Source organism: Podarcis melisellensis (genome assembly GCF_964234715.1).
Source record: "Podarcis melisellensis genome assembly, chromosome: 6".
In the NCBI taxonomy this organism is placed as follows: Eukaryota; Metazoa; Chordata; class Lepidosauria; order Squamata; family Lacertidae; genus Podarcis; species Podarcis melisellensis.
In genome coordinates, this window is record NC_138538.1 from 90,910,623 (window position 1) to 90,926,845 (window position 16,223).

At 44.4% G+C, this 16,223-nt stretch overlaps 1 protein-coding gene and 1 long non-coding RNA gene across 4 annotated transcripts in view; one reads left to right on the plus strand and one right to left on the minus strand.

Moving 5' to 3' along the window:
* Positions 1 to 7,038: 7,038 nt before the first annotated feature.
* Positions 7,039 to 10,632, minus strand: LOC309372213. Its single transcript, XR_014169430.1, has 2 exons — positions 10,374 to 10,632; positions 7,039 to 7,944 (listed from the first exon to the last, which is right to left on the minus strand). It is a non-coding gene; the product is annotated as an uncharacterized lncRNA (long non-coding RNA).
* A 3,005-nt stretch (positions 10,633 to 13,637) lies between these two features.
* The window catches only part of LOC309371658 (sterol O-acyltransferase 1-like), a 61,326-nt gene continuing 58,740 nt past the window's right edge, over positions 13,638 to 16,223 (plus strand). For 2 of the 3 annotated variants that reach the window (XR_014169242.1, XM_081914519.1), the window contains exon 1: positions 13,638 to 13,961. The gene's annotated coding sequence lies outside the window, so the exon portion shown is untranslated. Of the gene's footprint in view, positions 13,962 to 14,123; positions 14,148 to 16,223 lie in introns of those variants that run through there. The other variant, XM_081914520.1, reaches the window with a different exon arrangement.

A 16,223-nucleotide genomic window follows, 5' to 3' on the forward strand; every position in this document is an offset into this window, starting at 1 on the left:
CACAGAATTGACCTGCGCCTCCATGGACACCATGAACTGAAAGGTCCCGGCGTTACCCTGAGCCTCAGCCACAAGGAATGGACAGCAGCAGAAAATGGTAACGCTGTTCTAGGTTGCACCTCTGGAAGTCCAGGGTCCTGATGAAATGAAGTCAACGGCCTACTCTCTCCTATCTTGGTCAGGCCACACCTGGAGTCCTGTGTCCAGTTCTGGGCACAGAAGGGTGTTGACAAGCTGGAATGTGTGCAGAGGAGGGCAACCAAGACCATCAAGGGTCTGGAAACTAAGATTTAAGAGAAACACTTGAAGGAGCTGGGTAGGTTTGGCCTGGAAAAGAGGAAACTGAGAGGAGATCTGACAGCCATCTTCAAATATCTTAAGGGCTGTCACATGGAAGAGGGAACAAGCTTGTTTTCTCCTGAAAGCAATGACAAACCTAGGCAGCATCTTAAAAAGTAGAGACATCACCTTGCCAACAAAGGTCCGTATAGTAAAAGCTATGGTTTTCCCAGTAGTGATGTATGGAAGTGAGAGCTGGACCATAAAAAAGGCTGACCGCTGAAGAATTGATGCTTTTGAATTATGGTGCTAGAGGAGACTCTTGAGAGTCCCATGGACTGCTAGAAGATCAAACCTATCCATTCTTAAGGAAATCAGCCCTGAGTGCTCACTGGAAGGACAGATTGTGAAGCTGAGGCTCCAATACTTTGGCCACCTCACGAGAAGAGAAGACTCCCTGGAAAAGACCCTGATGATGGGAAAGATGGAGGGCACAAGGAGAAGGGGACGACAGAGGATGAGATGGTTGGACAGTGTTCTCGAAGCTACCAGCATGAGTTTGACCAAACTGCGGGAGGCAGTGGAAGACAGAAGTGCCTGGCGTGCTCTGGTCCGTGGGGTCACGAAGAGTCGATCACGACTAAACAACTAAACAACAAAGACGGTAGGACTCGAACCCATGGATTCAAGTTATAAGAAAGGAGATTCCAACTAAATAAACATTCATAAAAACTTTCTGACAGTAAGGGCTGTTTGGCATTGGGACAGATTCCCACGAGAGGTGGTGGACTCTCCTTCCTTGGAGGTTACTAAGCAGAGGTTGGATGGCCGTCTACCATGGATGCTTTCGGTGATATTCCTGCATCACAGAGGGTTGGACTAAATGACCCCTGGGTCCCTTCCAACACTAAGATTCTATGAAAATGATCTGGATTAATGACAGCCATCCACCAGTTTCATATTCAAAACTGCTTCTCACCCCCTTATTGATTACTATATATAAAGAATACATTAAAGTAGACAAAAAACAACTTACAAAAAGGTTCAATAAATGTGTCACCTTTATTATATAAACCTTTGTCATAATCACATGTCAGATTTTCTTTTGTGAATAAAATAAAATGCTTTCAACCAGTTTTTAATAACCAACAATCAAACGAAGAGCGTGAAAAGCATTCAGTCCTTTTTTTTCTTTAAAAATGTTTAGGGGTACTCTCATTTTGACTCAAGGAAATCACTATTTTACCGTTCAAATCGAGGAAAATAAAAACAGTAAATAGACAAAAGTACAAAGAACATGCATTACCTCATATTACACAACACCGTTGTCCCATCTTTTGTTTTTACGGAGTCTTCATTAACTTTACACTTCTTTTCTGGCTGTGTTGATGAAAAATAGTTTGTAATTTTCCTACTCATATTAAAATACTGCCCCTCAATGAGGCCAAACTTTCATTGCTAAAACACCACACATCCCCATTCCACACATTAAACGCTCGCTTCCATCTGAGACTCAGGAAACACCAGGAATGGAAATGAGGCTGCCATCAGGGGCAGTTTTGGAACAGACGATTCACCGTACTAGAGAAGAAACTAAGAAATTTTTAAATCTTTGTTTCTTCACCTGTTAGATTCACAAAATGTTTAGGGGTATATGTACCCCTGCATTCCCCCCCCCGAAAAAAGCACTGGGTAAATTTAAACAAGGCTTAGATCAACTCCCCAGATGTTCAGTGTCCAGGGGTACAGTGCTTGGCACCAACAAACTCATGACATTTCACTTCCTTGCAACCTAAGGAAAGCTGTTTATTGGCAGAACACACTGGGCAGAAACTGAAAGAAACAGGGGGATGAGGAGGTCTAAGGGTGAAATCCTGCTCCTGTCCATCATAATACTGGACAGATTACTACAGGGTGTTGAGAAGGGTTATTTTTAACTATTAAGTGAGAAACAGCATCCATAGTCTAGCCCAGAAGTGTTGTCCCTTGGTGATTCCGCCATGTTGAAAAGTGTGTTTGCAAGGTTTTTTTTTCCTTTTCTTTTTAAATTTTAAATATTTTTATTAAGTGCAAATTAGAAAACATACATATTTACAACATACAAAAGAAAAAGAAAATACATATAACTAAGGGGAAAAAATTAGAGAATATTTTGTCTCTTTTCATATTTACAGTTATTTATACCTCTATAAAATGCTATTCACAATAAAGCAGTGAAATGAAAGATGAGATATCAGAAAAAAGAAAAAAAAGAACAAAGAAAAAATAAAGTAAAAGAAAAAGATCATAGGTGAATTTTTTTTAAAGTAGGTAAGTACTCACAATACATAGCCGTTTCCCATCTATATTTATATTCAATTGTATAATTTAATCTTGCCCTTATCTACCTTAAATAAAGTGTGTGGTGTTTTTTTAAAAAGACTTCCACCGTGTTTCTTGTCCTGTCCAGAAATGCACCATGCTGGATGAAGCCAGCTCTAGTTATTTTCTAAATAAATTGAATAAAACCACTTAACCCACTGGAAGATATATTTGAAAAATAAATATTAAGGGGAGCAATGCTCATTGTTAAGCAAGGTAGCTAAAGTAACCGTGTCATGTCCTCCATTGTGACACGTCCTCTGCTGAGTGACTTGGCTGAGAACTTTGGGAAGAGCAACTATTTAAGTTTAGTGAGAAAGGAGTTGGTTTCTGACTTGTGTTTTGGGACGAAATGAAGATTTCTACATCTCGCTTGTAAGTAGGATCTCTTATTCTTTCCACAGTCTGTTTCTTTGGCTATCCCTTAAGGTTTAGACACATAGGGAATCCGGTCATGGTTAGAATTATTTTTAAAGATTGTGCTCAGGGCCCCTTAGATGCTTTGAGGGACATGGCTTGCAGTGCAGAGATAGAGAGTATCGAGGAAATAACTAGAATCCATTTCGTGACCTTCTTCCATTTCTTCCCTAGATCTTCCTGACTGCGCAGGATTTGAGAGCTGCTGGCCTCCTGTTGCCGCTCCATCAAAATCCATCCCCTGGACTGTTTGAAGGAGGAAAGTGTGGTGGTAGAAGGAAGGAGGATTAACGTGAGAACCATCTATGTGAGACCGAGAGACCAGGGGATGGACGCCACCAGTGCTTCTACCAGTGGTGAGTGTTGATCTTAATAAATGAAAATATTACGGATCTTTTTTTCTTCTTTTCTCTTCCAGGCAGTAACAGCAGTGAGGCCATGCCCATTGTTAAGCAAGGTAGCTAAAGTAACCATGTCATGTCCTCCATTGTGATACGTCCCCTGCTGAGTGACTTGGCCGAGAACTTTGGGAAGAGCAACTATTTGAGGTTAGTGAGAGAGGAGTTGGTTTCTGACTTGTGTCTTGGGATGAAATTAAGATTTCTTCATCTCACTTGTAAGTAGGATCTCTTATTCTTTCCCGTTTCTTTAGCTATTCCTAAATTTAGTGGGAGAATTTAGTGAGAGAGTGAATTTAGTGAGAGTGTGTTTGTGGACATAATGAAGGTTCCTTCATCTCGCTTGTAAGTAGGATCTCTTATTCTTTCCACAGTCTGTTTCTTTGGCTATCCCTTAAGGTTTAGACACATGGGGAACCAGGTCGTGGTTAGGTTTATTTTTAAAGATTGTCCTCAGGGCCCCTTAGATGCTTTGAGGGAAATGGCTTGCAGTGCAGAGATAGAGAGTATCGAGGCAATAACTAGAATCCATTTCGTGACCTTCTTCCATTTCTTCCGTAGATCCCGCAGTCGGCACAGGATGAGAGAGCTGCTGGCCTCCTGTTGCCGCTCCATCAAAATCCATCCCCTGGACTGTATGAGGGAAGAAAGTGTAATCGTGGACGGGAGGAGAATTAAACTGAGAACCATCTATGTGAGGCCGAAGGACCAGGGGATGGATGCCACCAGTGCTTCCACCAGTGGTGAGTGTTGATCTTCATAAATGAAAATATTACGAATCTTTTTTCTTCTTTTCTCTTCCAGGCAGTGACAGCAGTGAGGCCAGAAGCTCCTGTACTGCTCTCCCACCGCCTTTGCCCAGTTCCCCTTCCCCAGAAATCCAGTTAGAAAAATAAATTAATAAATATTTCTATTGTTATTCTAATAAAGTCTTTGATCCTTGGGGGTGCTTTTGTCCAACAGTCGTGGGCATGGGTGGAAATCCCAGGTCACCTGATGCCTGGTGCAGAGAGCTGACCGCTTGATGGTGGTTGCAAGGCTCACAGATGTGGTCAGAGAGCCAACCAATGTTGCCTTCTTTCCTCCAGCAAAACACGTTTTGTGGTTGCACCCTTCCTAATAATCAGGAAGAAATGAAGATTTCTTCATCTCGCTTGTAAGTAAGATCTCTTATTCTTTCCACAGTCTGTTTTGCTATCCCTTAAGATTTAGGCAACCAGGTTATGGTTAGATTATTTTTTTTAAAATTGTCCTCATGGGCCCCTTAGATTCTTTGAGGGAAATGGCTTGCAGTGCAGGGATGGAGAATATTGAGGAAATAACTAGAATCCATTTCGTGACCTTCTTCCTTTCTTCCCTAGATCTTCCTGACTGCGCAGGATTTGAGAGCTGCTGGCCTTCTGTTGCCGCTTCATCAAAATCCATCCCCTGGACTGTTTGAAGGAGGAAAGTGTGGTGGTATAAGGAAGGAGGATTAAAGTGAGAACGATTTATGTGAGATCAAGAGACCAGGGGATGGATGCCACCAGTGCTTCTACCAGTGGTGGTGTGTTGATCTTAATAAATGAAAATATTAATAAATGAAATGAGTGTTGATCTTAATAAATGAAAATATTATGAATCTTTTTTCTTCTTTTCTCTTCCAGGCAGTAACAGCAGTGAGGTCATGCCCATTGTTAAGCAAGGTAGCTAAAGTGATGATGTCATGTCCTCCATTGTGATACGTCCCCTGCTGAGTGACTTGGCTGAGGACTTTGGGCAGAGCAACTATTTGAGGTTAGTGAGTGATCAAGGAGGTGTCTTGAGTGAATTGTGTTGCCCAAGAAAATGAAACTTTCTTCATCGAGAGTGTAAGTAGGATCTCTTATTCTTTCTTCAGTCGGCTTCTTTTGCTATCCCTTAAGACAGCAACCCATTCCCTGACTATTCCCCCTCTTCTTCTCTAGATTCTGCAGTTTGAGAAGGCTGGGTGAGCTGCTGGTCTCCTGCTGTCGTGCCACTAAGATCCATCCCCTGTTCTGTGAGGAGCAGGAGACTGTGGTGGTGATGGAGAAGGGCAAGGAAAGATAGAGAGTATCAAGGAAGCATCTAGAACCCATTTCCTCATTATTTTCTCTCTTCTTCCCTAGGTTTCGAAGTCTGAGAAGGCTCCATGGGCTGCTGGTCTCCTGCTCTCCCATGCCGAAGATCCATCCCCTGGTCTGTGAGAAGGATGAATGAGAGGAGGTGAACATCATAAAGAACGAGAAGGTGGAGAATGTGAAAATCCAAAGGATATATGTAAAACCATGGGACCAGGGGATGGATGCCACCGATACCAACATGGATGCTGAGCGCTGATCTTTGTTCATGAGGAACAGGGAGGCCGGAGAGAATCTGTCCTACTGAGGGGGGGGGGAGAGACAGCTCCCTCATTCAATAAGAGTTCGGGAATGGGATGAAGACTTTGGGAAGAGCAACTATTTGAGGATAGTTCAGGTGAGAGGAGGACATTTTTGAGGAAGCAAACATGTTTTCTAGTGCAAGAGACTTTCTTCATCTAAAGTGTAAGCAGGATTCCTCATTCTTTCTGCATTCTGCTTCTTATGCTAGCCCTCAAGATTTAGAAACATAGGGAACCAAATTCAGCACAGAGATAAAGAGTATCAAGGAAGTAACTAGAACCAATTTCCTGACTATTTCCCCTCTTCTTCCCTAGATTCCACAATCTGCACAGGCTGGGTGAACTGCTGGCCTCCTGTTGCCGTGCCACCAAAATCCATCCCCTGGTCTGTTTGAAGGAAGAAAATGTCATGGTGGACGGAAGAAAGGTTAAAGTGCAAACAATTTATGTAAGACCAAGAGACCAGGGGGTGGATGTTGATCTTAATAAATGAAAATATTACAAATCTTTTTTCTTCTTTTCTCTTCCAGGAGTGACAGCAGTGAAGCCAGAAGCTCCAGCACAGCTCTCCCCCTGCCCTTTGCCCAGTTCTCCTTCCCCAGAAATCCAGTTAGAAAAATAAATTAATAATTATTTCTATTGTTATTCTAATAAAGTCTTTGATTGTGATTTTATCCTTGGGCGTGCTTTTGTCCAACAATTCAAGATTGTCCAACAATTCAACATTCAAGAAGACTTCAGGGACATCCCTTTTGAAGAAGAGAAAGAACAATTTCTCTTTAATTCTGTCTTTTTCCATTATGGTGTAGTGCCCACTGCAGTCTCTCAGGTTTGTAGATGTGCCCATGAGTTCAAAGGGTTGGCAATGCAACTTAGACTGCTGGACTAGGGTTCAAATCCCGCCTCACCCATGGAACTTAATGGGTGGCCTTGGGTACTCACTGCCTCTTGATCTACCTCACAGAGCTGTTGTGGGGATGAGGTGAGGAAGGGAGGCAGGGAGAATAGCGTTAGCTACCTGGAGATCCTTGCAGGAAAGATGGGCTATCAACGTAATAATAAATGGAAAAATTAAAAATATTTTCTTTTCTTTTCTCTTCCAGGAAGCCACAGCAGTGAGGCCAGCAGCTCCAGCACAGATCTCCCTCCCCCACCAAGACCCATTTCCCCCTTCCCCACAAACCCAAATAGAAAAATAAATAAATAATTATTATTATTCTAATCAAGTTCCCTTACGAACATGCTAGTCTGTGATCATCCTTTTGTCCTATGGGGTGCTTTTCCCTACATTTGTGAGCATGGGTGAAAATCCCGAGTCTCGCTGCAGGAGTCGACAGTTTGGCTCCTTCCCTGGTTGTTGCTCCTAGATGGAACTGCGCATGTACGAAGACAAGACGGAGACTTCCAAGCTGGATCAATAAACGTGTCACCCGTTGTCTGAAAACCTTTATCCTAATCACATGCCAGATTGTCTTTTGTGAATAAAATAAAATTCTTTCAAATAGATTTTTAATGTTGGCATTTGTCTGTCTCAGGAAGCAATGGAGTGAGGTCAAAAATAAAGCAATGGTGTCAGCAGTCCCAAAGTGACCTCTCCAGGGAGCAAGACTGGGCAGTGTGTCTGGAGGTCCTGGGCTTCCTAGATGACAAGACTCCCTCTCTTGGCCTTGCAAGATGTGGCTCCAAGGAAAGCAGAGTTAGGCACCAGTTGGGCTGCAGGAGTTGTCAGAAGGGTTTGTAAACAGCGCCATCCAACCGCCTGAGGGACTCCACTCCAGATTTGTGTAGGGTTTACTCCTTAGCCTTTTCAGTTCCCAAAGATATCCCACGAGGCAAATTAGGATCAGAGTTTTCTTTCTCCTCGATGGGCTACCTTTATAGGTGGATGAGCCCCATCTGCCCCTCACTTCCCTTCACAGCATTGCAGAAACCACCTTCTTGACCACTGGGCCCACACTTGGTCTTGTCTGCTCAATCTGCCAGAGCCGGTCTTTGCACACAGGGGAAGTTCCTGAGCATTTGAGACTCCTTGGCTGCCCTCACCTGGTTTAGGTGGCCAGTCAAAGCCGTTCCCAGGATGTGACCGCTGTCGCATGCTGACCATTTCTAGGAGCAAGAGAACAGATTTTTTTTAAAAAAAGAGTTTTATTACAGTTTCAAAAATTATATAAAAGCAAAACAAAACAATACAATAATACAAACAAAACTAAAAACAAGTATAATTTCAATCCCTTATTTTCTTATAACTTACTTCCCCGACTTCCTCATACCTCCCCTTTCTGTATTCCAATTTCTAATTTATTAATTCAGAACAGATTTTTTAATAAAAGAATGGAAATGGTTTATTGAATAGTTACAGACAACCTGTAAACAGATAAGAACATTGGCAGGATTATGGGAATAACCTGCAGTTTAATAAGATTATATATTGAAAGCAGATGCATAAATGAAGAAATTAAGGTAATTTGGATATGCATAAGATATGAAGAATCAATTTAAGGAACTGCAGAAAGAGGGGGAAGGAAGTCAAGTTTTGAAATGTTAAAATGACTGCAAAATTATTGAAATGTATAAACTTAAAAATCATAAATATTTTTTTTTTTAAAAAAAGATATCACCAAAAATCAGACATCGTCCATTTCATTCCCAACTGGAGCCAAAGGACACAGGCCTGGCCAGGACAGCTTTCCAGTTATAGCTTCTGTGGTGATAAGGCATGTGAGCCTCAACTGTCCTGCATCTACTCCAGCTGAGGAATCACACACCTCCTCCCCAAGCTAGCGAGCCCCACCTGGGCTGTGGGTCCTTGCCTTCCATCCCTCCCAACTGACAGCTGTTAGTTCTGGAATCCTGAGCTTGAGGGGGGGTACGTCCCATTTCGCCCCGTGGGACACTCACCACCCCTTAGCTACCTGCCTTTGGAGCTGCAGCAGTGATGGCTTTGGTCCCTGAAAGAGCATGCAAGATCTCTCCCAAATCTCATTACATATTTTGCTCTCCTAGACATCTTGCGAGACTTTGATGAGATCTCACAAGATCTTGCAGGAAATCTCCAATCTCTTTACATGCAAGCACACACCTTTATTTTTTTCTTATTTAATACAAATTTCTCAATCTACCAGATTTGCACATAGGATTCTGTATCACATGAAATGGCACATCTTGTTTTGTTCTATTGTTACATTATTTGTGGCCTTCTAACACTTTAGGAGAAGCCTTCTCTCCCTTTTCCCTTTAAAAAGAAGGGTCTATGCTTTGCAGAGATAACACCTTGCCAACAAAGGTCTGTATTGTTAAAGCTATGGTTTTCCGATTAGTGATGTATGGAATTGAGAGCTGGACCATAAAGAAGGCTGATCACCGAAGAATTGATGCTCTTGAATTATGGTGCTGGAGGAGACACTTGAGAGTCCCATGGACTGCAAGAAGATCAAACCTCTCCATTCTGAAGGAAATCAGCCCTGAGTGTTCACTGGAAGGACAGGTCCTGAAGCTGAGGCTCCAATACTTTGGCCACCTCATGAGAAGAGAAGACTCCCTGGAAAAGACCCTGATGTTGAGAAAGATTAAGGGCACAAGGAGAAGGGGACGACAGAGGACGAGATGGTGGGACAGTGTTCTCAAAGCTACTAACATGAGTTTGACCAAACTGCAGGAGGCAGTGGAAGACAGGAGTGCCTGGCGTGCTCTGGTCCATGGGGTCACGAAGAGTTGGACACAACTAAACAACAACAATATGCTTTGCACTCAGCGGGAAGGTCCATTTAAAAGGGGAAATGTAGTTGTTTTGCTGCTGCTTTTTTGTGTACTCAGGTGTCCAAGTTAGCCTCCTGGCCCTGCTCCTCCAGTATACCATAGCAACATCCCTCACTAGGAATCCCTGCTTGGGCTTCCATTGGCCATAAGCAATATCCCATCGAGCCAGGTGGAAAGAAATGCCCCATCTTGCCCATATTTGGGGTTTCAAGGGGTATAGCCTCTGTGCATGTACAGAGTTCATGATTCAGCAAATCTATTAGACCATTGAAAGAGTTGCATCCCCTGATTAAATTACCAAAGGAAGAAAGCAGGATTGGCTTTTCTCACCAGGGACACAAGGAAGGGGGAGGTGTACGTTTAAGAAATCAAATTCCCCAAGGGCTGAAACTTTGTCCAGCCAATTAAAAAACCCAAATTCTCTCAGGAGAGTGCTTCATATCTGGCAGGCAGGGCTTGTGTGCTTTGCTCATGATCCCTTGGATGTCCTGAGGCCGTTGTACAGCAGCAGTAAGTATTGGGGCTCTTGGAGTGAGACATTGTCCTCAGAAGGCAAAGAGTAACTGAGGTTCCCTTTTCTCTCCCTTGGAGACCCTGAAGAAGGAGCTGGCCAGCTTGTGATTCTCCGTTCAGAGTCTAGTGCAACCAGATACGTTCTCTGGCCAGCCAAGAGTGGGGAGAGAGGTAGGAAAAAGGGGGGCCAGCACTTGTGCTAAAATGAGCTTTCATACGCGGTCAACCTGCCCCACACTCACATTCCAAAATATCTGCATGCTCACCTATCCAAGAGGTGGTTGGTGTTGGGCTGGGGGATCCCAGAAGGCAGAATAAGTTGAGAAGCAAAGCCCAAGATGTTTGAGGCACCCTCTTCGCATCCACCCAAACCCAATCTAAACAGCTTTGCTCCAGAACTAGCCCCTCCCTTCGGTTCTGTTCAGTTAAGAATGTCAGTTAAGAGGGACCAACTGTATTTTCTTGATTCTTGCCTGAGGTCATAATGGGCATGCACACTGGTATCTGTTTACCTGTAAGCACACATCTTTAGTTTATCTTTTTTAAAGTAAAAATTAAATACAAGCCATTTTGTGATCCCCCCCCCAAAAAAATGAGTGCCCATCAGTGCCCTAACAATTTCTCCAAAGGTCCAGTGTCATCTGATTCACTCCAAAGCAGCACCAAACACCCAGAGAATGCCCCCTGCAACATTGGGGGGGGGAGATGAAAACGCTACATTTCCCAGCACCCCACAAAATGAGCCCTCAGGGTTCTAACATGCTGGGTTAAGATATCGCCAATAAATCCAAGGTCAGCCAAATCATTACAAAGGTGCTAAGCTGCGGGGGAAAGCCTCTGCAATGTTTGTCAAGAAAACACTATGTTATTATGTTATTATGTTATTATGGGGGGGGGGGTGTAAAACACATGCCTAAAGCTTTAAATCTCCTGCCAACCTAGTGCAAGTAGATAAATAGTAGATTCTCATTGCGAGAATCAAAGCTACAGGGAACCAGGCAGAGGGCCTTCTCGGTAGTGGCGCCCACTCTGTGGAACGCCCTCCCATCAGATGTCAAAGAGATAAACAACTACCTGACATTCAGAAGACATCTTAAGGCAGCCCTGTTCAGGGAAGTTTTTAATGTGTGACACCTTGGTGTATTTTTGGTCTTTGTGGAAGCCGCCCAGAGTGGCTGGGGAAACCCAGCCAGATGGGCGGGGTACAAATAAATTATTATTATTATTATTATTATTATTATTATTATTATTATTATTATTATTATTATTATTGAGCGAGGTGAGTGTCGCAACCCCAAAGTCCTCTGCGAGTGGACCTAACGGGCAGGGGTACCTTTACCTTTACCTAATCCACCTGCACTTATGTTTCAGTCAAATACTGCCACCTAATGGCACCTTGCAGAAAACTTTATGTATACTTGAGAGATAATGATACATGTGGCCAATGAGCAACCAGTGCAGATGTTTTAACAGGGGTGTCCTAAGCTGTTGGCTACCTAGCTGCTTCATTCTTTGCTCTTCTGCAGGCTTTGTTACTCTAAATGTAGTGGTAGTAGGTTCAGTTTTTGCTCAAATAGAGGAAAAGAATGCAACAGCAGTGCAAGGAGATTGGGGCAAGAATGCCCTAGTTCAGATGTTTTCATCTATGGCAATAGATGGCAAGCCAATATATCAGGGTTTCCCCCCACTAAACCCCCTCTTTGTTTCTGCCGCTCTGTGTGGAGGCCAAATGCTTTGGGAAGGCAAATTAGTAGTGGTAGTATGAGATCATTTGGCCTGGGGTGGAGGCAAGCTTTGCGAAAGAGCTACACTGCCCCCTTCTTGAGATATGTAGGGTTGCCATCTCCTTGTTCTGTTCTTTCCCTTTTTTTACTGCAATGATTCCTCTTGCTACCAACCTATCATGCAATTGCAGAGCATTGTGGAAAGCTTCTTATGCTTAATTCCTACATGCCGTGTTACAGTTAAAGGAATAGGAACCAAAACAGGGGGTGGGGTTGTCAGCCTGTGGGTCTACCAAAGACTCTGTGCTGGCAAGGTACAAAACAAGCCTGGAAAATTGTGTTTTGCTTTAAAGAGACACAATATGTGCAGGCATACACTGTATATGCAAAATGGCTTGTGCTTGGCCCGTCATGATGGGCACCAATCTGAACTTATTCTGTGGTTTATTTCTGTAGACTGTGGCATCATTAGAGTTGGCATAACTTTCAGTATCGTTGTGGCTTTAAAATTCAGCTCTCTTCTACTGAGTATTATGCAAGATTTTCCTCATCCTGATGCCATGCATTTTTGGCTGAAGCAGGGTTCACTCTGCAGCTTGTTTCCTATATGTGGGTTGTATATGCGGGATGCGGGTGGCACTGTGGGTTAAACCACAGAGCCTAGGGCTTGCCGATCAGAAGGTCAGCAGTTCAAATCCCCGCGACGGGGTGAGCTCCCGTTGCTCGGTCCCTGCTCCTGCCAACCTAGCAGTTCGAAAGCATGTCAAAGTGCAAGTAGATAAATAGGTACCGCTCCAGCAGGAAGGTAAACGGCGTTTCTGTGCGCTGCTCTAGTTCTCCAGAAGCGGCTTAGTCATGCTGGCCACATGACCCGGAAGCTGTACACCGGCTCCTTTGGCCAATAAAGCGAGATGAGCGCCGCAACCCCAGAGTCAGTCACGACTGGACCTAACGGTCAGGGGTCCCTTTACCTTTATACTTCCTGAAGGAAGGCAATGTGGAGTTTCATGGTGTTTACAAAGTTGGCATAACTTGATATGTAATGTATTCCCCAATGAACTCTCTTGACCCTGGTGCTAGTCTTTATCTTAAATGTGACCTGGAAGGCATGCATGACATTCCTGACTTCATAAGACCTAAAGCACAGGGCTTTTGTGTTACCAGCAAACTTTAATTATCACCTCCTGTAAAAAGAATGGCTTCCACGTAGGCAATAGCATATTCCACGGAAGGCAGGATTCAGGAGACATACAAGATAACCAGTTAAGTCATTTCCCACATATGGTGTGTGTGGAGCCTGTATTTACTATTTAAAACACTTCATCCAGTAGATTCCAGGGTGGTTTACAATAAGCATATTTCTTAATCAAAAATAAAAATAAAAACAGCTTGCACAAGTTAGTGCCCTTGTGCCCATGTTACAGACTAGCAATGGGTCTGCTGTTTTCTACCATTAAAACTGTCCTCTTTGGCTGCCCTGTGGGACAAGGTGCATGCCATATCCTGGTTCCAAAATGGGGTTGCCATATTCTAGTCCCACAAAAAATCTCATGAGGTTGGCTGCCATACTACGAACACTTCCCTTGGCACAAGCTGTATTAAATGCCGTGGGACAGTTTCCTGCGTCAGCTTGCCTTGAATCATTACCGTTATCTCCCAACTGTATACGGTAGTTTTCTGCAAGGTGCCTTTAGGCGGCACTGTTCGACTGAAAGATAAGCACTGCTGGATTAGCTAACTAGCCCAGGTGTGCTGAACCATTGTACTTCCAGATGTTGCTGAACAACCTCCCATCCTCAAAGCTCCCAACCTCCCATCAAAGCTCCCAACCTCCCATCAAAGCTCCCAACCTCCCATCAGCTCTAGCAAGCATAGCCAATGTCCAAGGACGCTGGCAGTTGTCCTTTGGCAACATCTGGAGGACCAAAGGTTCCCCCTGCGTGATTTAGTCCACCATTCTGTTTCCAAAGGGGGCAGCGACGTGTCTTGTTCCCATCTCCTCCTCCGGCTTCGCCTCCTCTTTCGCCTACATGCCCTGACGAAGGCGGAGGAGGAGCCAAGCCATATAGCGCTCCCCTCCGCTTGCGGAGCTGCAAAAGACGCAAGGAGGAGAGAGACACGGAGACTCAGGTGGGCGCTCCTGGGACGGTGGCGATGGGACTCGGACTGGGGCGAGGGGCGGTCAAGGGCTGGAGAAGGGGCGCAGGTACCCCTCCTGAATCTCCCGGTTGCCGTCGAGAGGGAGCGATGGCGTGCGGGGGGAGAGGAGAAGGAGCGAAGGGAGCCTGCTGGTCCCCTCTTCCTCCTCTCCTTTCCGTGCGTAAAGGCTGAGCCCACCGGGTTCCAAGCTGGGAAATGGGAAACATAGTTTTCTAACTTGGATGAAATGGAAAACTATGGTTATTTGTACGATTTCTGGTTTATTTAGAGCTTGGGGAAAAGGTTGTGTAGTTGGGCAAAAGGTTTATTAAGGATCATCAGAAGTGGCAGCAAAAAAGTGCTGTGTATGTGTTATTTATCCCACTAAACTGAGATATCACCTTAAACACAAGGGCTGCAAGTGGCGAAATCTTATCGTTATGGAAGATTTTAAAGGAACAAAGATCGGGTCAGATAACATTTCCTGCAACTTTAACTTCCATTAATAACACTGGGCAACAACAAATTTGTTGTCTGCGTTTTTTCAGTTGATTTAGGACGAATCTGATGCGCTGAATCAAAAAATCACATTGGTTTTGCTCAATCAGGTCAAGTTTTTGAGCTATGGCCACATGTCTTTTTTTACGTTTTTGTTCACATGTATGCTTGTGTGGAGCATTTTAGAAGAAGTTGGTGGGGGTAAAATGACATGTCGAATAATTGTTTTGATTGGAAATGATTATTTTAATGACAAGAAGTATTCAGGTCCGATAGTTCTGGGTGATTATGTCGAAAAGGGATCAGTTTGAAGTCATAAAACCTCGAAATCTTCCATAAATTGGTACGGCAAAGCATAAAGTTGGGGGATCAAAACTAAGTTAATCTGATCTTCAATCAGAACGTCATCCTGTAGCTCATTGTGATGAAATTCCAGTGCCTATCTTTGGAGAACTTCCTGACATTAGTGATGAAGATGCCTCCAGTGTTGAAGGACATGAAGAAGAAGTGGCTCTTGAAAATGATGCTTCACATCCATTTTCCCAAAAGGAGTTGAATGATCTAGTTCGCGACCTCAGCTTGTCAAAGGACTCTGCTGAACTGTTGGCATCCAGATTGAAGGGAAAAAACCTCCTCTCTGACAGTGCTTGCATCAGCTTCTTCCACAACAGGCATCAAGAGTACCTCTGTTTTTTCTCAGAAGAGAAGGACTTGGTGTACTGTGCAGATATTGCGCAGCTTCTGCTCAAGCTTGGAGTGCCACAGTACGAACCCAAAGATTGGAGACTGTTCATTGACAGCAGCAAGTGATCACTGAAATGTGTTCTGCTACACAACGGCAACCAGTTTGCCTCTATACCCCTGGCTCACTCAAGTACACTGAAGGAGAACTATGAAGCGGTGAAGTATGTGCTGGAGAAAATTGGTTATGATCAGCATAAAAGGTAAAGGTAAAGGTACCCCTGCCCGTACGGGCCAGTCTTGACAGACTCTGGGGTTGTGCGCCCATCTCACTCAAGAGGCCAGGGGCCAGCGCTGTCCGAAGACACTTCCGGGTCACGTGGCCAGCGTGACATCGCTGCTCTGGCGAGCCAGAGCTGCACACAGAAATGCCGTTTACCTTCCCGCTGGTAAGCGGTCCCTATTTATCTACTTGCACCCGGAGGTGCTTTTGAACTGCTAGGTTGGCAGGCGCTGGGACCGAGCAGCGGGAGCGCACCCCGCCGCAGGGATTCGAACCACCGACCTTTTGATCGGCAAGTCCTAGGCGCTGAGGCTTTAACCCACAGCACCACCTGCGTCCCTTATGATCAGCATAAGTGGTTTATTTGTGTTGACCTGAAGATGGTGAACTTTTTGTTGGGACAACAGTCTGGCTTCACCAAGTACCCATGTTTTCTGTGTATGTGAGATAGTAGGGACCGTGCTCAGCATTACACGAAGGAGGACTGGCCTGTGCAGGAGGAATTGGTGCCTTGAAAAAAAAAGGAACGTCATCAACGACCCTCTGGTGGACAGAGACAGAATACTCTTCCCACCGCTGCACATCAAGCTCGGCTTAATCAAGCAGTTCACCAAGACTCTGGACAAGGATGGTGACTGCTTCACTTATTGGGCCAGGCTTGTCCAGGATTGACCATGAAGAAGTTGAAAGCTGGCATCTTTGACGGTCCCCAGATCCGTCAGCTCATCAGAGATCCAGAGTTCGGAAACTCAATGAACAAAGTGGAACTGGAAGCGTGGAAGGCATTTGTT